At 49.1% G+C, this 21,937-nt stretch overlaps 1 protein-coding gene across 1 annotated transcript in view; it reads right to left on the bottom strand.

The window, feature by feature from the left end:
- FSTL4 (follistatin like 4) overlaps window positions 1-21,491 on the bottom strand; it is a 660,210-nt gene extending 638,719 nt beyond the window's left edge. Inside the window, exons 1-2 of the mRNA XM_070793583.1 lie at window positions 21,259-21,491; window positions 1,664-1,747 (exon numbers count right to left, since the gene is read on the bottom strand). The gene's annotated coding sequence lies outside the window, so the exon portion shown is untranslated. The remainder of the gene's footprint in view (window positions 1-1,663; window positions 1,748-21,258) is intronic.
- Window positions 21,492-21,937: the final 446 nt, after the last annotated feature.

Below are 21,937 nucleotides of genomic sequence, written 5' to 3' on the forward strand. Positions count from 1 at the left end.
AAATCTGGAAGAATGCCTTTTAACATATGCAAAACCAGACAGTCAGCAGAGCCTGGGTCCTGAGCTGCTGCAGAGGAGAGGGGTGCAACAGATGGAATGTTTCTGCTCACATCCCATTCTCCATGGAGTGGCCTAGGCCTAGATGAGCTGCATTTGTCCGTGAAGGTGAGCACACAGCCAACCTTTGGGCCAAATGCTCCAGCTGAACCAGAGAGTGTGAACCAAGAAGCAAACAGTCTGCAAACTCAGGCTGCCAGAAGGGCTGGCTGAGAGGTCGGAGTGAACAGATATGCCGTGCTCTGGCTCTAGTGGGTCTGCTCCTAAATCAGATGATAGACGCACTGCCTAATATTCACCATGGGAGGAAATTTGAGAGTGTGTGAGTCCATGAGGTAGTTAGCATGAGAATATAGAGTAATCAGAGGGCCCCAAGGTGTGGAGAGAGGACAGGAGAGTTGCACAGGACTTTAATAGCCTTCCTGTACCAAAAGGGATCTGTAGTCAAATGAATTTAGAAAACACAGGATTAATGAACATTGAACAGATACATTTTGAAAGACTTCTCAGAGCCTTTGGAATGCTACTGTTAATTGGGAATCTCCAAGAAGGAAGCATAGGATGGGGCATCCCCAAAGATTATTCAGCAGGCCATAGGCAGCTTTCACAGGGCATCTTCCAGGACTGGTACCCACTAGGACCTTCTGAAATGGAGTGAAGTGATGTCTAGAGGACGTTTCAGAAAGAGACACAAAAGTTCACGGGAGTTAAATCTCTGTGAGGTCTTTTCTATGAGGCCTAAATCTCTACCTGGGAACCAACAGTGACAAGGGAAGGGCACTACCAAGCCTGGTGCCCACATGGACGCATGGTGTGTGAAGGTAGGTACACAGGGGAGGGTCCCTGGGTCCTCTCAGGGAGTCACAGGGCTCCCAAGCACTGAAGACCCTGACATGCCCCTGAGCGCCTGAGGATCCTGCCCTGTGCACCCATCTTTCCATCCCTAGTCCCCATCCTTCTCTTCTGCTACCAACTCCTTCCTGCCCCCAACCACTTTCCAATGTCTCTTATCTGTCTCTCAGATAAGTACTTAAGCCTCTTTTACAACCACAGAGAAACAAATCCTTGCCACCAGATTACCATTCGAAGACAGAACTTTAAGGAATCTTAGGAGTTAACAGCAACCGTCCCCAGATCCATTAAAGACTGGACTGTGTTGAGCCCAGGACTCGTTGGTCCCCTTCATGACCCTTCCTCCTCTTACCGTTGCTAGGAGTCCGTCTCAACCCTGTCCTCCCCAGAGCCAGGCACCTCGTTTCCAATTTCCATCACTGACTCCCACATCTCGGCCTTCAGTCCTCTCTGACCCCAAAGCCCATCTCATCCCTTGGGCAATGCTGTGCTTCCCAAGTCTGCCCCAAGGTCGAGTGGTCTCCCCACAGACTCTCAGAAAACCTGTGGAAACTCATCCTCCAGGACCTAGAGCACCCACAGAAGCCCAGATGTGCCCAAAGTCTTCCCCAGTACCCACTTGTCATCCAAGGATGGTGCTGGCCCCAAAGCCCTTCCTTCACACAGAGACCCAACGCCACCCTCGCTGAACCAAAGCCAGTGGCAGCCCAGTGGCCTCAGGCCCACGACTCATCTTGTTGAGCTCTCCTCTCACCCGCAGGCCTGCTCCCCACACCACTGCTTGTCAGATTTCCTCCATCTGGGAGACAGGGTCCTTCATGGGTTTCTCCTCACCAGGCTGAAAAGAAGTAAAGCCTATTTTAATTCAGGCACTTTGGGGATTCTAAAAATGGGGTTCATAATGTTATGATCTTTAAAATTCAGCTAATCCAGCCACCCCATTTTCCCCATAACAGCAAACTCGAGCCGAGGTGATGGAGGAGGAAAACAGCAGGGTGGGGAAAGGGGAAGGGAGGGAATGTGCGGAGGGAAGTTCTTAAAACACTAGATTTAGTTACTGTGAACACATGAACCCTTCTCATGAGTGTGGTTCCTGGGCATGGCTTTATGTCAACTCAATGAGACTAGGTTTAGAGAGAAAACTTCCAAAATGATCACACAAACCGGCATTTACATGGGGAAAGCGGGAGAGAAACGACTCAAACCAGGTGTAGGAGTGGGGCTCAGGGAGCCGCCAGGGCTGGAGACTGGCACCCACAGGCAGGGCCTCCACACACCTCGCTGAGCTCATGTCAGGTGAGCAGATCTGTCTTCCCAGAAGCAGAACCCCTTCTCCCAGGCACAGGGCTCTGATGCAGGTCTTGGGCTTCCACAGGGACCCAGAGACACGTGGTGCCAGGGCCAGGGAGGCACCAGGTCTCCCCTCCCATCCTGGTCATGTGCTGTATGCACGCTCTTAATGATCTCACTTCATCGCCAAAGCTATGACAAACCTTAACAGAATATTATAAAGCAGAGATATCACTTTGCTGACAAAGGTCTGTATAGTAAAAGCTATGGTTTTTCTGGTAGTCAGACTTCCCTGGTGGCTCAGACGGAAAAGAGTCTGCTTACAATGCGGGAGAGCTGGGTTTGATCCCTGGGTTGGGAAGATCCTCTGGAGAAGGAAATGGCAACCCACTCCAGTACTCTTGCCTGGAAAATCCCATGGACAGAGGAGCCTGGTAGGCTACAGTCCATGGGGTCACAAAAAAGTCGGACACGACTGAGTGACTTCACTTTCACTTTCATGTATGGATGTGAGAGTTGGACTATAAAGAAGGCTGAGAGCCAAAGAATTGAAGCTTTCGAACTGTGGAGAAGACTGGAGAGCCTGGAGAAGACTCGAGAGTCCCTTGGACTGCAAGGAGATCAAACCAGTCAATCCTGAAGAAAAGCAACCCTGAGTATTCATTGGAAGGACTGATGCTGAAGCTGAAGCTCCAATACTTTGGCCACCTGATGCCAAGAGCTGATTCATTGGAGAAGATCCTGATGCTGGGAAAGATTGAGGACAGGAGGAGAAAGGGGTGACAGAGGATGAGATGGTTGGATGGCATCATCAACTCAGTGGATAAGAATTTGAGCAAACTCTGGGAGATGGTAAAGGACAGGGAAGCCTGGCGTGCAGCAGTCCATGGGGTCACAAAGAGTTGAACACGACTGAGCGACTGAACAACAAAAACATCCCAGGTGATGCTGCTGGGCAGTCCTCCCCTAGCCAGCCTGTTGAATGCCCTGACCTTGACAACCATAGCAAAGTTGAGAAGACACACAGGCACACAATTCATTTACACTGCCTGCGTTTTCCTGGATAGCCCCACATGGGACATCATAACAAGGTCCAGGAGAGAGACATGACAGGTGCTAAGAACCAGCTCCCCAACGGCACCTGGGCCACGCTCAGCAAGGAGGAAAGGAGCCGCTGAGGTTTTGCAGAGTTCATCCCATGCCCAGCACCCTGAGTGCCCTCCAAGTGTGTACACAGCCTGCCAGGGGAAACCAGTGACATGTGTAAAACAGCAAGTCGGATGAGGGTCCCTATCCACGAGCATACACAGGTCATGCAGAGGTCATGGGCCACCGGAGGTCAGTGAGGGCTATTAGGGAAAAGAGAACTGGGGACAGGAGTCCACAAAGCAGGTTATCTTCGGAAAGGATGGTGTTGAGAATGGGTTGTCCCAAACGGGAGAGCAGTGAAAGCCAGGGTGCAGAGGTGGAGGTGCTGATAGGGGGCAGGAGCCCGACATGGGGCAGGAGCCCGAGAATGCAGTACAGGAAACTGGGAGCCCAGCCCTTCCCAAGCCCAAGGTGAACAGGGGGACTCCGCCTCCTCCTCCCACTGCAAGCCCCTCAGCTGGTATTTTCTCCTTCTCCTCCCCAAAAAAGTATTTCCCTTTTTCAAAACAACTACCTTGCAGCACTTTCTTGAGGGGCTCTTAATGGCTTTTGAAATATAAGCCTGGGGCTGCAAACGCTGCCTGGCCAATTTGCTGGAACGCTTCACCTCCCTAGAAATTTCCTCTAAAATGACTTTCCTTCTTCCACCACAAACAGACCCTTTGGAGCAATGGGCCTTTTAATCAACAATTATCATAAGTTTTAAAAGTCACTTTTAAAAGGCTGTCACGGTGAGCCCGCTCAGCTATTTTCTCTGTTCCCGAGGGACTGCCTGGTGGTGGTGGGAAGCATTTGCCAGTGTGTGGCGGGTGGGTGGGAACAGCCTTCATCCATCACCCAGCGACAGGCCCCTAGTGCCTGGAGGGCTCCTCCCAGCCCACATCTACAGTCTGGGCAGCGCAGGCATGATTTATCACAGGTGAGTTGTCGCCTGCGCCCCGTCAGGTTTATCTGTTTACTGGCTGCTTCTCCTCTTACTGACCTCCAACTGCTCTGTTTCCTGGGTTACTCTGGCCTGGTCTCCCTCAACCCCACACAGGCACCCGTGACCAAGGACTTCACTCACCATCTCTGGGCTTGTGTCTCCAGCCCAGATGCAAATATCCAACTGTCTCTCCAATATCTCCACCAACTCAAAATGTCCAAGACAGAATGCATGTGCTTGCATTTATTTCCTCCAAATCAGCTTCCTCTGAGCCTCCTGCACCTCCACCAATGGCACTGTCATCTATCCAGGCTGCAGTCTTGCAACCAGCCTTATTCTTCTCTTTCTCCTTGTTGCCACATCCTATCCAACACCACCCATGGGTTTGTATGACTATACCTTCAAATTACATCCTGAATCCAGTACTTGGGGCCACCTGCACTGCTAACAGCCTCTTCCAAGCACCTTCATCTCTCCCGACCCAACAGCCCAAACTCCTGCTCTGCTTCAACAGCACCCAGGGAGGCCGTCCTGCAGTGAACGTAGTTAAAGCACTGTTCCCACCCCACTGCCAGCCCAGCCTTGACTTGACAGATTCAAGTGCAGTTAGGGGAATGCCCTCCTCCCTGCCAGTCAGTTTTGGGGTGTCGTTCAGTTGCTAAGTCATGTCCAACTCTTTATGACCGCATGGAATGCGGCACACCAGGCTTCCCTGTCCTTCACCATCTCCCAGAGTTTGCTCAAACTCATGTCCATGGAGTCGGTGATTCTATCCAACTATTTCATCCTCTGTTGTCCCCTTCTCCTCTCGCCCCCAATCTTTCCCAGCATCAGGGTCTTTTCCAATGACTCAGCTCTGCGCATCAGGTGGCCAAAGTATTGGAGCTTCAGCTTCAGCATCAGTCCTCCCAATGTATATTCAGGGTTGATTTCCTTTAGGATTGACTGGTTTGATCTCCATGCTGTCCAAGGAACTCTCAAGAGTCTTTTCCAGAACCACAGTTCTAAAGTATCAATTCTTCAGTGCTCAGCCCTCTTTCCAGAATCCAGCCATCCTTCAGCTCTCACCTTAATATCCCCTTCTCACAGAACCTCCCTGCCCCAGAGCCAGGTTGGTCTCATGACCCCATGCTTCCTCCTTGGAGCATATATCCCATCACCCCTGAGTAATGTAGTCACCAACCGGATAATGTTTATGTTTTCTTGTTTGTTTCACCTTGCTGACTTCTCTGCTGGTCTTCAAGTTTGTTGAGGGCCAGGACTGGGCTTGTTTTATGGCTCCCTGGGCCTTTCACCCAGTAGGCTCTCAGTAAATATTGACTGAATAAATGCATAATCCTGCAATTTCTAAGTATGAGGTTGCCATAGCCAAGGGATCAAAATGGATGGAAAGATGAGAAAGGGAGAGCATTTAGATCCTTCCTGAGTGATTACTTTTCACTGTAAAACCCATGGAGCTGAAAAGCCTTGTTCTTCTCAAACAAGGTGTTCAGGGAAAATATGGCATTTAAAAATAAATCCATGGCACAGGTGGGAGGTGGGAGAGCGAGGCTCAAGAGGGAGGGGACATATGTACACTTATGGCTGATCCATGTTGATATATGGCAGAAATCAACACAATATTGTAATTATCCTTCAATTAAAAATAAATTAATTAAGAAAAAAATCCATGGCAAATGCAATGTAATTGGGAATAAGGAGCTTTGCAACACCCCAGGAAGAAGTCCAGCCACTGTACAGTCACACCTGCTCAACACTTGCCAGCTCTCCCAGAGCTGGGGAAGGGTCTGGCTGGATACTCAGGTACATGCGAGATGATGCTGACCAAGCTGAGGCCTCTCAAAGGGTATTCCTTCTCTGCCCAGAGTCACCATCACCCCAGCCTAGGCTTCTTCCTGTTCTCTTTAGTTCTAGAATCATGTTGCATTCTCGCAACTTTTGTTCCCTGGGGAACTATCCCTCCAGCTTTCCACGTGTTTCCTGTGAAGCTATCCATCACAGTTCCCCTCCCCCAGCCCCAGCCACCGGCCACAGATGTGGGCAGGTGTGCCAAAGCAAAACAGTTACAGTACCACATCTCTCTAAACATAGTAATTGGTCCAGGTGGATGCTTGACCTGTCAAGCTAAATTATTTTCAGGTTTATATACCCACATGTGGAGAGGAAACTTACCTTCCCCTGACTCACCAAGCTAGGATCATGGAGGCCTGAAGATGCTAGTAGCTCTTTTCCCTGACTATATGAAGGAGGCCCACTGCAGCGGGAGAGAACAAGACCCACACTTGAATGAACATCAAAGAGAATAGAGCCAAGAGAGGGAGAGGGTAGGGGAGAGACAATCATTGCTGCTGCTGAATCTCGCCTTGCCTGAAGGCAGATAACCCTGAACTACTCAGTGACATGAGTCAACAAACGTCCTTTTTGGCTCACATAGGTTTGCCCATTATTTACAATCAAGAATTTAGATGAATACAGTTCTGATCACTGGGAGCTCCCAAGATTGACCCCAGGATGCATCAACAAACTTGCCTTTTCCAACTCCAAGCCAAGCATCTAAGATTATAGTCTGAGAGGAAGACCTGGCCATGCCTGGCCAGTAGGCAAGAGAAGAGAAACCCCAGTTGAGTTCAGGCTCCATGCCTCAACCCTCTTGTTTCTCCACCTTGGATTTTGGAAACAACACGAGTGTCATGGTTTCCACTTCCCAGACCCAGGAGCACTTTCTGGAGTTCCAGTCCCTCTCTCCTTCTCGATTGGAGGTAAAGCTTCTGGAAGCCCACCCCTCACCTTACGCAGAATAGAAATGCCCCTCTGACTGGTGCTCTCACCCACACTTCATTCTTTAAGTAAATGCGTGTTTAGCTCCTACTCTGTGCCAGCTACTGTGCTAGGCTTTGGGGCTAAACAGACTCTTGTACCAAGTTGCCTATTGCCTACACAGTATCACTGTGACTCTCATACTCTCTCCTGAGTCACATGAGAATCCCAGAGTCCCTTGTCCACAGGGCTGCAGTTAGATTCTGCTAGTGAGAGCCACTCACGTGAAGCCTGGAAAGCTAAGGGGAGGTAGAAGCCATGCTTTTCTGGTAGAAGCTGGGAGAAGCTTCTGGTGATCTTAGATTTTATCGCTAGCTTCCAGGTCTCCTTTGAGAGTCTCCTACTTCCATGGTATAGACAGTTGAGAGCATTATCTACAGCTTTCTGTGACATTCTTATACCTTCAGATTTTCTGAATGAGACCTTTCTGGCCTTTGTTTCCCCCTACTCCAAGATGTCCTGGAGAAGGGAAAGGCTACCCACTCCAGTATTCTGGCCTAGAGAATTCCACAGACTGTATAGTCCATGGGTCTGCAAAGAGTCAGCCACACTGTGCAACTTTCACTTTCACTCCACCTCCAACTATCGTGCGAGTCCCTAAATCCCTACAGTCAGCCACTTTTTGCTCGACCTGCCTAATGCGGTTCCTGCTTCCCTTTCCCCTAAAAGACCTTGCCTTCATCCTAGGGGAGGGCAGCAAGACCAGAAGGCTGCTCCACAGCCACCCAGATGAAGCCGGATGAAGAGCTGGGCTATCCTGTCTCTGTTGAGAAAAGCCCTTGTCTCTCAAGCCTTGCCTGGCCACATTGTCCTCAGCACCTGCCAGACACTAGACCATGGATCTTGTGTAGTACCTCCTACATCATAGTCATCAGTTCAGCCAAGGATTATATGGCCATCAAAAACATGAATCACACCAGATGAATATAAGTGACCTTAACTAGTGGGTATAGTGTGGTTGAAAACACACACACACACGTACATAAACACATCTCCTTCCCCTAGACACTAAGAGGGGAAGATACAACAGTCCATTACAGGAATAGGAATAAAACAGTCTGACCCCTAATCAACTGCTCATCCATGTGATATCTAGAAAAGGGGCCCAGGGGAATCACTGGGGCCACCCCAATCCCCCACTGCTATCTGTGAGCAGCCCTCTTGGACAGGGGCTTCCCAACTCTTTCTTGGCTCTCAGGACTGCTCCTGTTGGGACCCACTTCATGATGCGCTGAGAGCCCATCTCTTAATCCCACCTCTCTCTGAGCCCCAACTCATTGCCTCCTTGGCTTCTTAATTCCCTCTGCTCACCCCTCCTAGAATCCCATTTTTGGTCTTCAGACTTCATACTCCATCATGCTGCACCCCAATCTCCTCCCATGTCCCAGTCCCTTGCCCATCTAACAGTGAGAACCAGGCCCCCAGGGAGAGAATGAAGGAGACCCTGGTCTTCCCATCAAATGTCCAGCAGACACCCAGCCCCCTACTCTGCCAAGGAATCCACCCTGGGCCTAACTCTGCATGCTATTTGTAGAAAGAGTCTTTACCTCCATTCTCCCCTGGAGGTCTCCCAACTTGGTGTATGCCCCAGAAACAAGGTGTGTGCCGTGCTCCTGCCAGAGGGAACAGGAAGAGAAAACAGAAAGACCAAACTTCCACACATGGATATGGGAAGACACAGGCAAAATGTTCTCTGGTGTATAAGGGTAGTAAGATGGAAGAATTATTTTTTAGGATTCCCTATTATTATAAGACGTTCTTCAATGAAAAGAAAATAAAGTGTAGAGAGTTCATTAGATTTCTCAGGTCTTCCTGACGTGTGTGCTGAAATTAGCCCACCCAGTACCGTGGGTGCAATGCTTTCCTGACCTCTCTTTGTCTGAACAGCTGGCCCATTTCTGGGATGCCCGTGTCCCACTCTCCACTCAGTTCTCCCAGCAGACCCGAGACTTCCTAGGCACTGTTACCTGAGTACTGTTTTGAGTCTTATAAGAAACATTCCGAGATTTCCCTGGTGGACCAGGGGTTAAGACTCCATACTTCCACTGCAGGAGGCATGGATTTGATCCCGGAAGGAGAATTAAGATTGCTTACGCAGCACAGTTGCAAAAAGAAAAAAAAAAAAGTTCAGTCATGTGGAGGCTGTGGGTACGGCCCCTCTTCAACCCTCAGTTCCCCACCAGATTTCTTAGCTTAAGGTCTCTACTCTGAATCTCAACATTGTCATCTCCAAGAGGCAGAATGTGCAAACCAAGTTAACATCCCCATGGGGACAGGAGCCAGGCCCCCCCACATCCATCGGCCAGTAGGAAAGGCCCTTCCAGGTCACCAAGTTGCCGACATGCCTGTGTATGTTATATAGCCTAATGAAACTGGCTGGAATCCCCCCAGCCAATATTGCTAACTTTTCTTTTATCTTCTGTTCTAAAAACCTGTCAAACTCATCATCTCTGCCCCACAAAACAAATTTATTTTTTGAGTCATGTAAGAAAAAATTGATGTTGAAATGCTGCGAGGGTAGAGGCTTTTGTCTTGGTGTCAGGCGTCTGTGAAATCTAATGGAGCCATTCTCTGACAACATTATCTGTGTTTGGCTAATTTGGTGGAGCAGACACCGTCCTCTATTGAGCAGGAAGAATAGCATGCACGGTCCTAGAAAAGCAGAGAGTTGGCCCATCGTGGATAATTTGCTTCCACTATTCATCCCGCGGATAGGCGCTCAATTACAGAGACGTTCATAGGTAAATTTCCATTCATCCTTTTATCACCTCCACGCATTCATTTCATCATATTCATTTTATCAATAAAATACTCATTTACAAAATGGCCTAAAGCAGAGATGTATGCCTGTAAACAAAAGGGCAGGTTTCCCTGTCACAGGGTATTTTGTCCTGATTCTTTTTCTTCTACCCTTCAGAAAGCTCCGTGGCTAATTCACTCGCATGGTCCTCTCTTGGCAACTTTTTGTCCTATTAATACAACCCAGACTGATTCTCAAATGACCCATAGCAATAGTAAACCTTTCCTAAGTTCCATGTTCCAAGGCCTCGTCCCAGGCCTGAGGCTTGGCTGGAGGGAATAGGAAGCACCCCTGTCCCTAAGGAACCCAATTAAATCAAGGCAGAGCCCAAGCAGGGGGTCCCAGAACTGATCGGGGGTCTGCCAAGGGTGGCCATGCAAGACAGGGGCAGCAGCCCTTGGTGGCAGCAGGCCTGGTTCACTGCCCAGAGGTTTGGGCACCTGAATGCCCCAGGACCACTGAGAGAACTTCCCAGGAATTAGTTCAGCATGTTTACTGAGCTCCAACTGTATACAAGGTCTGATACTAAGTACTGTCAGGGCAAGGATGAGTCAGCCAGGATCCCAGCTTCCAAGAAGCTATCATACAGGAAGATGTCACGACAAGGAACTGTCATCTCTGCCACAAACTCAGGTTTGTCTCAAAAGCAGAGACATCAATTTGCCAACAAAGGTCTGTATAGTAAAAGCTATGGTTTTTCCAGTAGTCATGTATGCGTGTTGGACCATAAAGAAGGCTAAGCACCAAAGAACTGATGTTTTTGAACTGTGGTGCTAGAGAAGACTCTTGAGAGTCCCCTGGACAATAAGGAGATCAAACCAGTCAAGCCTAAAGGAAATCAGCCCTGAATATTCATTGAAAGGACTGACGCTGAAGCTGAAGCTCCAATACTTTGGCCACTTGATGCCAAGAGCCGACTCATTGGAAAAGACCCTGATGCTAGGAAAGATTAAAGGCAGGAGGAGAAGGGAACGACAGAGGATGAAATGGTTGGATGGCATCATCAACTCAATGTACGTGAGTCTAAGCAAAGTCCAGGAGATAGTAAAGGACAGGGAATCCTGGCATGCTGCAGTTCATGGGGCTCATAAAGAGTTGGACACAACTCAGCGACTGAACAACAATAGGCTAAAACTGGGACTTGGGCCCGGGAAGGTTTTTCTTCCAAGATGAAGCACTACTTGTAGGATCTATGCCAAGGGTCTGGTTCAAGAAAATCCTGGCCAGCTCTGTGATGAGCAGCACACAGCCACACAGCTGGGTCACAAAAAGCCTCCAACATTCAGTGTTAGGGAAGTCCCCAGGAACATCAAGTAGCAGAAATCCACACATTCTGTGGCATGTGTGGAAACCACCTACCCAGCCTGCTTCTGGACAGGGAGGAGACTCACACCCCGCTCAGAAAGTGCCAAGGTTTCCAACATGGGTGAGGAGGGGAGGGAGAGCTGCAGATGAAACCCAGACTTGGGAGAAGAACAGTTGTTTCCCCATTTGCAGAGGCTTCAGCAACATCCACACCCCCCTGTCTCGTCCAACCAGGGGGTGGGGGCGGGGCCTGGACCACTGAGTAACTCCCAGGCTCTGCTGTCATTCTCAGGCCTCAGAGAGAAAGCAGACAGCACTATCTTGAGGCCACAGCATGGGTCCCAGGAAGGCATGTGCCTTGCCTTGGCTCCCAGTATGGATGAAGTACCTGGTGAGGAAATCGCAAGCACCCACCTGGAGAGCACCAGCCTTCTTACTTCCTCCCTCTTCTGACCCAGAGAGAAACTGGCTCCTGGGTGCTACTGGGCGGGCCAAAGCAAGAGGATTAACTTATGTTACAATTATGCTTCCCCATCACTGAGGAGTCATGAAGTAAATATTTCTTTTCCCAAAGCAGGACTTGGAACAACCCTGGTGAGGGCACCCACTGTGTATGAATGGGAAGACAAGTACCCAGGTGACCCTCCAGGCAGATGTTACCTGAAGGAGCCCCATCCCTGCAGAGCCCTTCCAGAGGAGGGCAGACACCAAGGCTCACAGCTGAGAAGCCTTTTGAGGGCACTTTGAGCCACAGTAAAGAATCTGCCTACAATGCGGGAGACCTGGATTCAATCCCTGGATCAGGAAGATCTCCTGCAGAAGGGAATGGCTACCCACCCACTCTAGTATTCTTGCCTGGAGAATCCCATGGACAGAGGAGCCTGGCAGGCTACAGTTCATGCAGTACCAAAGAGTTGGCACAACTGAGCTACTAACATTTTCACTTTGGGAACATTTCAGGTGTGGCCTGTCAGTCACACTCTTGCTTTGTGACTATGCATAAGCATCATGAATATTCATGAGCATCCCATCAGCCTTGCAACAATAACACCATTCCCTTTTGTTGTTAAACAGCCTCTTTACATCCAGTGGTCTGCTGGGTCAGCGAAGATGCTGAGAAGGAAACATACATCTCCCCTCTCTGTTCCTCAGTCTCCCAACAGCAGGACAGGGCTAATGTTTACTTATTTACTTTATTGTAGATAAAATTTGAGATGCTCAGCACCTTTTGGGGGAAAGCTGCTGCATTCCAAATGCAAGTATAATCTCATGAGCGCTGTTCACCTTCCCCCACTATACAGATTGAGACTGTGTTCAAATCTCATTTCTGTAAGTAGAAATCTACTTCAGAAAGTTTTTCTAAAATCATTCATTTTTGACTGGCTTGCATAGGGTCAAGAGGGCTCTTCACACTTTAAATGGAAGACAAATGCAATAATCAGAGGATGTTCTACAAACAGACACTTGAATGAACAGAGGGATGCTCAGAATTTACAGATGCAGGTCACCCTGCTCCTCTCTTGGAACTCTTTCTTCGCTTGCCACCAGCTGGCTGTTGCCTCTGAAAGTCATGAGGACACTCTGTAACCAGAAAAGAGCCACAGACTGATGAACTGGCAGTTCAAGCAACCCAGTGGAAAGCAGAGGCCTTCAGTAAACAGGTGCAGTGAGAAGGAAAGCCACAGGGCTGCCTCTGTGGACAGAGTTTCTGTGGACAGAGGGTCAGGTCCTCTCACTGCAAAATCCGGATGAAACTAAGGGAGGCCCTAGACACATTTAGACAGCATCCGCACACAGCACATGAGCCCACCTTGTCCTGAGATGAAAAGATGGCATCTTCTCATGGGCTCTGGATGGTACCTTCTGGGAGAAACTTCTCCAACTCCACCCAGAACCCTGCCCATCCCGAGTCCCACCCCAGACTTCCTACGCTCCAGGTGCTGCCTTCTCACCACATGTTTCCTCTCCGCTGTGTCTCCACCCACCAGACAATTTGAACTCCTTGAAAGAAGAGGTTTACCCACCACACAGCCTCAAATAAATCCTTGCTGGTTACACTGAACTTTGTTTTTAAGGCATACAATATGAAATACTCAACTGAGGTTTTCTTTTTTCAGTATAGCCAAATGTTTAACTCCCCCAACCCCCAACCCCACCAGCACTTAAACTTCTCTAAGTGTTGCTGCTCCAAACTGGAATGCAAGGTCCTGCCATCTTTAAGACTTAGCATATCTCCATAAAACATGACCCATTGCTTTCCTAAAGAACCACAGTGCTGAGTACACACAGAACCCTCAGGATCAGGTTTGGGGAGGGTGCACAGATACCAGGAGCATCTCCAGGACAGAACAAAGTCATGTCATTCAATCTGGGGCACATCTGGCAAAGCTCAGTCTCCAGTCCTGACGGTCCAAGCCAATTAACTGCTACCAGACATGCCGCCCGTCATCTTGCCCTCAAACCCATCCAGGCTTGAGGGCCAGCATGGGTCTGGGAACCAAGGATAACACCTCCAGCTGCAAGACCAGATGTTCAGGGACTTTGGTGTGAACTTTGCAGTATTAAAAAAAAAATGCAAAAAACGAAAGAGAAAAGTTAAGTATGCTATCTTGGCTGGTATCCTTTGGAATGACTTTGAAAGCCTGATGGTGAAATGGAGCCGTCTGGATTTTTTTTTTTTTTTCTCTCATGCCTCCCCCAAAGTCACTGAAAGAAGACATCAAGGAATAAGCCAGTTGGGATCTCACTCAAGAGCCCCTCTGCGCTTCTGCACTGAGAGATAACATGGAGACCCTGGAGCCTTGTGACAACCCAGACGCCATGAGAGTAGAGCATGTCTCCTCTCCTCTGTCGCCCATGCACACAAAACCTGACAGAACCAGAAAAACACAAAAATGAACTCAGTGAAAGCCCCAGAATTGTTGGCTCTGCAGGATGAATAGTAACTTGTAGCTCAATCCACTCACTTCGAGAGCAGTTGTTTGGAACTAGTGGTGTGAACTTCAGTTCAAAGACCAGGGGCAAGAAGGACCATTTCTTAGCAGTGGATCTGATGACCTTGGAGGGTGACATGAGTACTGGCAATGGATGAGACGGAGAGAGGGCAATTATCTTCCTAACTCCAAGAGCTTAGTTTGGTGGGTTCATCAGGTTCTCCTGGGTCTGCTTTCAGCAGAATTAGTCTTAATAACAAGATCTGGATTTTCAAAACACAAAGAGACGGTGTCCACCCCTGAGTCACAGTAGCACCTAGATTTTTTAAAAAAGAAAACTGTGTAAAAATAAACTCCAAACTAAATGGCCAGAAAAGAGAGACCAGTCAACAGCTCAGGATGGAGACAGGAGGAGGGAGCTCTACCAGCGTGAGGACTCCGCTCACAGTGGCGTCCTGTGACTGCCAAGTGTAAAGGGCCAAGTGGGAGAAGCCTGCTCTTCCAGCAGGGCTGCTGGAAACACAGGCAGGACGACTCACTCTTCCATGCCAGGTTCCTCCCAGCCCTCCCAGACCAGCCCTAGATGCCAACACTGGCTTCCACAGGGTCCATAGACACTAATTGGGCACCTGCTGTTTTCCAGGCCCAGTGGTGCGATCTGTGCATACCACATCGCATGAGAGTGTGGCCTGGCTGGAGATATAGACATTTAATAAGTAATTGCACGAGCAGTTTTGATGCGCAGTTGGGATAGGTGCTTCAAGGCCATGGGTGTGCTGCGTGTTTGGCAGTCACTTTCCATCCTCAGACTACATCCATTGTCTAAAGCAAGGAGAGCTTGGGAGTCACCCAAAGGCCTTCCTCTGCACACATCTGCCTGTGCAGGTTTCTGACTGCTGCTGATGAGTCCTAGGACTACCCCAATGCCTGGGGACACTACTCATGGGGTTGCGCCTCTCACAGGCAACACCCATGGGCTGGTCCAGAGTCTCAGAGCTGTCAGATGCTCTGGTTCCTCTGCACAACCTACTCAGTGCCCCATCTCCAGCCTTACCGCTCTCTCCTGGGCAGAACGCCTGCGATACTTGTATTTCAGAAACTCAGACACCTTTCCCGTTGCCCCATGCCAGATTCATCAGCTTCAGACACCACCCTTTTTGCACCATTCCACTCCTCAAAAGTGTTATACTATTTCCAAGCAGGCACCAGCCCATCAGGTCATATTTCTCCCAGTAATAGGTAGTTTCGTTGCTAAGCCGGGTTCTACTCTTTCGACCTCATAGACTGTAGCCCGCCAGGCTACACTATCCATGGGATTTCCCAGGCAAGAATACTGCAGTGGGTTGCCATTGCCTTCTCCAAGGGATCTTTCCAACCCAGGGATCGAACTCGGGTCTCCTGAATTGCAGGCAGGGTCTTTACTGACTGAGCCACAAGGGAAGCCCATATTTCTCCTACCCAACCACATAAAACCTCTATTTGGGGGAAAGAAAATGCTCTTGAGTTCTGACATTGCTAGTTAATAAGTTATCTCATTTACTGAAATTCAACAGACTTCATAAAGGCCCTTTTATTTTCTCCCCTTCCCCACACACCCCATGTTACTCCTGCCTCAGGTTTTGGTTTCAAACCTAGAGGGTCCTCTGTCGTCTTAATTCTCACTACCCTTCAAGGCTTAATCAGGAGATGCATCTTCTGTGAAATCTTCTACATCGCTCACATCAGTGGAAACCTGACTGAAATCCCATCCTGAACAAAAGCTGTTCTCATAACATCCTGGACGCACCCTGGGATGCAGAAAGAGCAGGAGGACTGCCTGAGGCAGCCCTGGAGCCCTGCCTCTTCCCCACCCAACCTCAGGCCTCCCTGGGCCTGTGTTAGTCGCTCAGTCATGTCCGATTCTCTGTGACCCCATGGACTATAGTCTGTCAGGCTCCTCTGTCCTTGGGATTCTACAGGCCAGAATACTGGAGTGGGTTGCCATGTCCTTCTCCAGGGGATCTTCCCAACCCAGGGATCGAACCTGGGTCTCCGGCATTGCAGGCAGATTCTTTACCGTTTGAGCCATCAGGGATTCCTCAAACACAATCACCAAATGGCCAGAACCTAGGAGCGCATACCTGGAGCCAACCAGAGGTAGGCTCAGGAGTTCTCGACATTTCAAGTGTGGCTTCTTGTGCCTTCAATCAAGTTTGCCATGCCCTTTACCGGCCCCCTTTTCCTCTACTCCGCCTCTAAGTGCTAGAGGACTCTCAGAACCCTTTCATCCCCTTCTACCCCAGCCCCCTGGAGATCACATCAGAGCTGTGGCTTTAAATGCCATGCAGGTACCTGTGGCCTCTGTGTTTATATCACAGGCCTAGACCTTTCCCCTGAGCTCCATCCAGGCTCATAGACCCAAGCTCCTCCTCAGTGCCCCCACATAGAACGTCTAAAGGAATCTTTAGCTCAACACATCTGAAATTACACTTCTGATACCCTCTTAATTTCCACTTATTGCAAAATTCATTCCTTTCCCAGGCTTCTTCCTCTCAGTAAAGAACCCCACCATCCATCTACCCAGTTGCTCAGGATAAAAATCTAGGCATCCTCCATGATTCCTCTCTTTCCTTCATCCCTCACAGCCAATCAGTCACTCAAGGTACCTTCACCCCCAAAATAACCAGTTCTTTCCACCATACTGCTCCACTCTGGCTCACTCACTATCACATCTGCCTGGAAGCACCGTCTCCACGTTCTTCCCGATTTCGTGTTTGCCTGCTGTCCACCCTCCATAGAGGAGCCAGAGTCACCTCGTCCCTCCCTGGCTTCCAGACTCTCTTACACTAATCCCTGAACTCCTTACCATGGCCACAAGGTGGCATGTGATCCATCCCCTGACGTTTCTCCAACCCCAGTTCCCATCACACCCCTTCTGATCAGCCTTCTGCCGGTCCTCAAACACACCAGTCTCGTCCAAACATCAGGGTCTTTGCCAGATATTATCCCTCTCAAGAGAGAGTGTTTAGCCGTCATATGTCCACATGACAAAGTCTTTCTTGTCATTCAAATCTATACTTAAACATCACCTCCTCAGAGATGCATTCCCAGACCCCCCAATTTAAGGTAGCTCCCCATATCTTCCTCCATCGTTTTTGACTCAGCATCTCTGCTTTACTTTACGTTCATGCATAACGCTCATCCCTAAAGGCATACTGTCCATTTAAACTTATGTACTCATTTATTGTTTGTTTCCTCCAACAGAGGGAGGGCAGGACCTTATCAGCCATGTCCACTGCTGCTTCCTAGTGCTCAGTGCCCGGCACTCTGCTGCTAAGTTATTTCAGTCGTGTCCGACTCTGTGCTACCCCATAGATGGCAGCCCACCAGGTTCTGCTGCCCCTGGGATTCTCCAGGCAAGAACACTGGAGTGGGTTGCCAGTTCCTTCTCCAATGCATGAAAGTGAAAAGGGAAAATGAAGTTGCTCAGTTGTGTCCGACTCATCGCGACCCCATGGACTGCAGCCTACCAGGCTCTTCTGTCCATGGGATTTTCCAGGCAAGAGTACTGGAGTGGGGTATTTGCTGGATATTTCCTGAACTCTGACATGGTCACTAGACAGGGTCCTGCACCTGATCTGAACAAAGGAAAAGGACAACTGGGCTGGGGCTTCCAAAACAAAGTTCCTGGGGAGATGCCTCCCCGTGGACCATCTTGTTAACCATCTAGTGGTTGGCTTTCCACGGAGAACAGACTGGAGCAAGGGACAGGCCAAGATGACCAGAGAGCCATCTTCATCTTCAGAAGTCATCAGTCCCCTGTCCAACACAGGAGAGCTCACCCTCCACACCATCCAACAGAAATATATTGTAAGCCACAAATAAGGGTCAAATAGGTAACTATGACTTATCTAATGCCCACATTTTAAAAAGGAAAAAAAGAAGCAAGTGAAATTAATTTTAATATTAATTAAATATCGGTGTTTTATTTAACCCAATATATCTCAACTATTAGTATTTCAATCAATATAAAAAAATTAACTGGCTATTTTACATATTTTCTTTGTACCAGGCCTCCAGACTCGAGTGTGTATTTTATACCTGTAGAACATCTCGATTTGGACCAGCTACATTTCAAGTGCCCAAGAGCCACATGTGGCTGGTGGCCATCCTGTTGAACAGTGTGGGTCTAGAATAATCGAGTTCCAAGTGTGCTAGGACTTGAGGAAGGCATTATGTCCAAATGGGGTGTATTTTAGTCTCAGATGTTTATATCTTAGTCTCAGATGTTTCATCTTTTTACATGACACAAGTTTTACTGCACTGAGAGAAAAACCCAGAGTCTGCATTGATTTTTCTTCCTTTCCCCTAAATTTCTACAACAGAACCCTGTGCAGTCCCTTAAATCCACTGCACGTGTAAGTGATGGGAACCTACCCTCCCCTGCCAAGAAGCAGCAGCAAGGTTTCCCCCGTGGCATTGCTGTGGGCAGGCTCCTGTATTTCCTGGCTCCAGGTCTACCGAGAGATTATCACAGTTTAGTAACTGACTTTAATAGGAATCTGTTTCTGATAGTAGAACTAATGAATCCTATAAGCCAGTTGCAAAGGGTAAGAGCAATCCCATTCCAAAGAGAGAAGAGGCTTATTTGGAAATCTGAGAGTGGGGGGGAATTGCACACCTTCATGCTAGCAAGTTCCATCTCTGCTGCTGCTGCTGCTGCCGCTGCTGCTGCTGCTAAGTCACTTCAGTCGTGTCCGACTCTGTGTGACCCCATAGACGGCAGCCCACCAGGCTCCCCCATCCCTGGGATTCTCCAGGCAAGAACACTGGAGTGGGTAGTTCCATCCCTAGCTGGTCAAAATCTCTTCCAACGAGATATTGGGTTAAACATCACACAAGAGGGCATGTGAAACCAGGGGGTGTCACCAGCAAGGACAGTGACAGCCTGCCAAAGTAAGAATGTACAACCTAACACTACTCTTCCTCATGCTAGCCTCCTTGAGTAAACCCTGTCCAGGAAGAGCAAGAAGTTCAACAGAATTTAAGACAGTGAGTGTTTGTCCTGGGGCTGGCTGGGTCTTAGCACAAGGCTTGGGGTGAGGGAAGGAGAGAATGGAGGAACAGACCACATGTGCCCCCTTCCCTTGGAGACTGCAAGGAAGCCATACTTGGTTTAAAATGCAGTCTTTCAGTAGTCAGCATAGAGAACATGTTTTTCCTTTGGAAGCCAAATTGAGAAGAAGTTGGGGGGACTCATGGATAATCTTGATTCCATGCCTGTGGACCCTGCACATCGTGGAGGACACTGACACCAGCCAACCTGGGAGATAAGCAGAAGCAAGGGGATGGCGAAGAGAAACATGGCCACGGTTCAGACTTCCTCTTGCTGTCTCTCCTTTGGGATGCCCTGGGGAGATAACATTCAGCTAACTCACAGGAGTAGGAAGTTCAGCTTCCCATCATAAAAGCGTAAGGGCTGGAGAGGGCTCAGACTGTGATAAGGAGAGTGAAGAGGAGGCAGTAACCCAAGCAGCTCTGTCAAGGGCAGAAGGCCACTGCAGTCAGCAAGTCGGGCTCTGGGGACACATCCACTTTGGGTGTCATTTTGAAGCTTCAGGTGCTACAGTAAGAAAGACCATTTCAGGTTTTCTGAAAAACCAAATAAAGAACCTTGAGGATAAGGAAAACTAGAGCTCAGTAAGGAATGTTCTAAACTGTGCCAAAGCGCAGACATTTTCTTAAATTCTGCTCTGATTTAGCTCCCACTACTGCGTGCATACATATGATGACATGGCTTGTTCCAGGTGTTTCTCAGGTCCGGGGCACCTCAGAACCCAAGTGAGGGCTCCACCCTGACCAACTAAGTCAGAATCTCAGCGCGAGGGGCCTGGGTATCAGTGTGCGGTTCTAACAGGCAGCCAGGGTTGAAAACCACTGCTCCAGGGGGCTAAAGTAAGACCAGGGCTGAAAGGGACAAGAAGAAGAATATCTGCCCCAGGAACAGAGTTCTAAACCAGTGGGTCCCCCATGGGGCCACTGACACAGCACAAGTGTGGGCTTCTCTTGCTGAGGTCGTCCTAGCTCTGACTGAATTGTGCAGAGGAGACTTGAATTACTCTCAGCTAAATTTTAGATTCCAAGAGAAGTGAAAATCGAGTGCCTCATGATTCAGCTGCTTCCATGGGAAGGCACCCATTTCCCACTTCCCAACTCAGGATTGCAGGTCCAGAGAAGGTCTGCTACCTTACTGATGTCTGAGAGGTGGCCTGAGACACTCATTTGGGATAACAAAACCTGGGCATTCTGGACCATTCCAGTAGTTTGTGGGAGCAATGGGACAGAATACTCGGGATTAGACTGTCCTCCAAAATACAGGATGTGGCATGGTCATAAAGGTGATTGTTCTTCACGTGTTGTTCTGTGCCACGGTGCCCAAGCTCTGCTGGATATCAAAATCACCTGGGAATCTGGGTTTAAACCGCACAATCCCAGGCCCTGCCTCCAGATTTACTAAAACAGAATGTTAGTGGTGAGTTATAAGAATTAATTTTTTAATCTTCCCAGACACAAAGTCGGATTAAGAAACCTTTGGTTGGTGCTCGTCCCCAACCACAGGTGAAAGTGAAAGTCGCTCAGTCGTATCCGACTCTTTGCGACCCCATGGACTATACAGTCCATGGAATTCTTTAGGCCAGAATACTAGAGTTGGTAGCCTTTCCCTTCTCCAGGGGATCTTCCTGACCCAGGAATCGAACCAGGGCCTCCTGCACTGCAGGCAGATTCTTTACCAACTGAATTATCAGGGAAGCCCTCAACCACAGGGGAAGTCCTAACTAATTGCCCCACACAGAAATTCCCTGAAAGCTCTGTCTTCCTGGTAAGAGGACCCAGATTGCACCCAAGGCCCCAAAGAGAAATTTGCACACCTATATGGCTGGTCGTGTAAAGCTGAGCTTTACAGAAACCCACAGATTCTCCAGCCTGACATTTGCAAATGCCTGGAGAATCATGTCAGGCAAAACCTAATGAAGTGGTTGTTGCACAATATAGAGGAGGTGGGAAGGAGAGAGCTAAGCGGGCCTCTCTTAAGAGAGAAGAGCAGGGAAAGTTCCCTAGGGCCTTAAAGAGCAAATAGGATCTGTACTCACAGAAAGGAGAGGGCATCGCCAGCAAGGTCTGTGGCATGGCAAAGGCCAGGGGCAGCAAAGTACACCTAGGGGCTGACCTGTCTGAAGAAGAGGATGCTCCTGAGGCCAGTGAACCCCCAGTGTGGAGGGCAGGAGTTAAAAGGAGGACCTTGCACCCTGGGGCTCTGCTGAACACAGGGTCGCAGCTCCAGCTCCCCAGGAAAAGACAAGAGTCCAACAGAGTGCAGGCAGATGGGCAAGACTACACAGGCCAGACAGACTGCTCAGGATGCAAGTCACCCCAATGCTGCTGATTCAGATCCCCCTCAAGTTTGGCAGAGTCTGTGCCTGGTCATCATGACCACCTCCACCACTACATCCTAGAGATAAAAAGTCCAGGGAAATCCATTGACAATGGGGATGCTGACCCAGCATTCCCTGGGGGCCTGAGGATGCCTTATCGATTCCCTCACTGGCCCTGTTACTCTCAGATAACCCCCAGGAGGGGGCCAGTGCCACCCTCCCCACTGGAGGGCCTGAGTGAGAAATGCTGGGAAGTTTGCCCATTCGGCAGCAGATGAAATATTCCAGCTCTCCAAACCCCAGGAGTGTCATTCTGAGCGGAAAATCACATTATAGGCTGGTGTGAGGTCATTGGCTAATTAGACAAAATGAATGACTAAGTAGATTTTAAAAGCCA

Source organism: Bos indicus, chromosome 7, assembly GCF_029378745.1.
Source record: "Bos indicus isolate NIAB-ARS_2022 breed Sahiwal x Tharparkar chromosome 7, NIAB-ARS_B.indTharparkar_mat_pri_1.0, whole genome shotgun sequence".
Classification (NCBI taxonomy): domain Eukaryota; kingdom Metazoa; phylum Chordata; class Mammalia; order Artiodactyla; family Bovidae; genus Bos; species Bos indicus.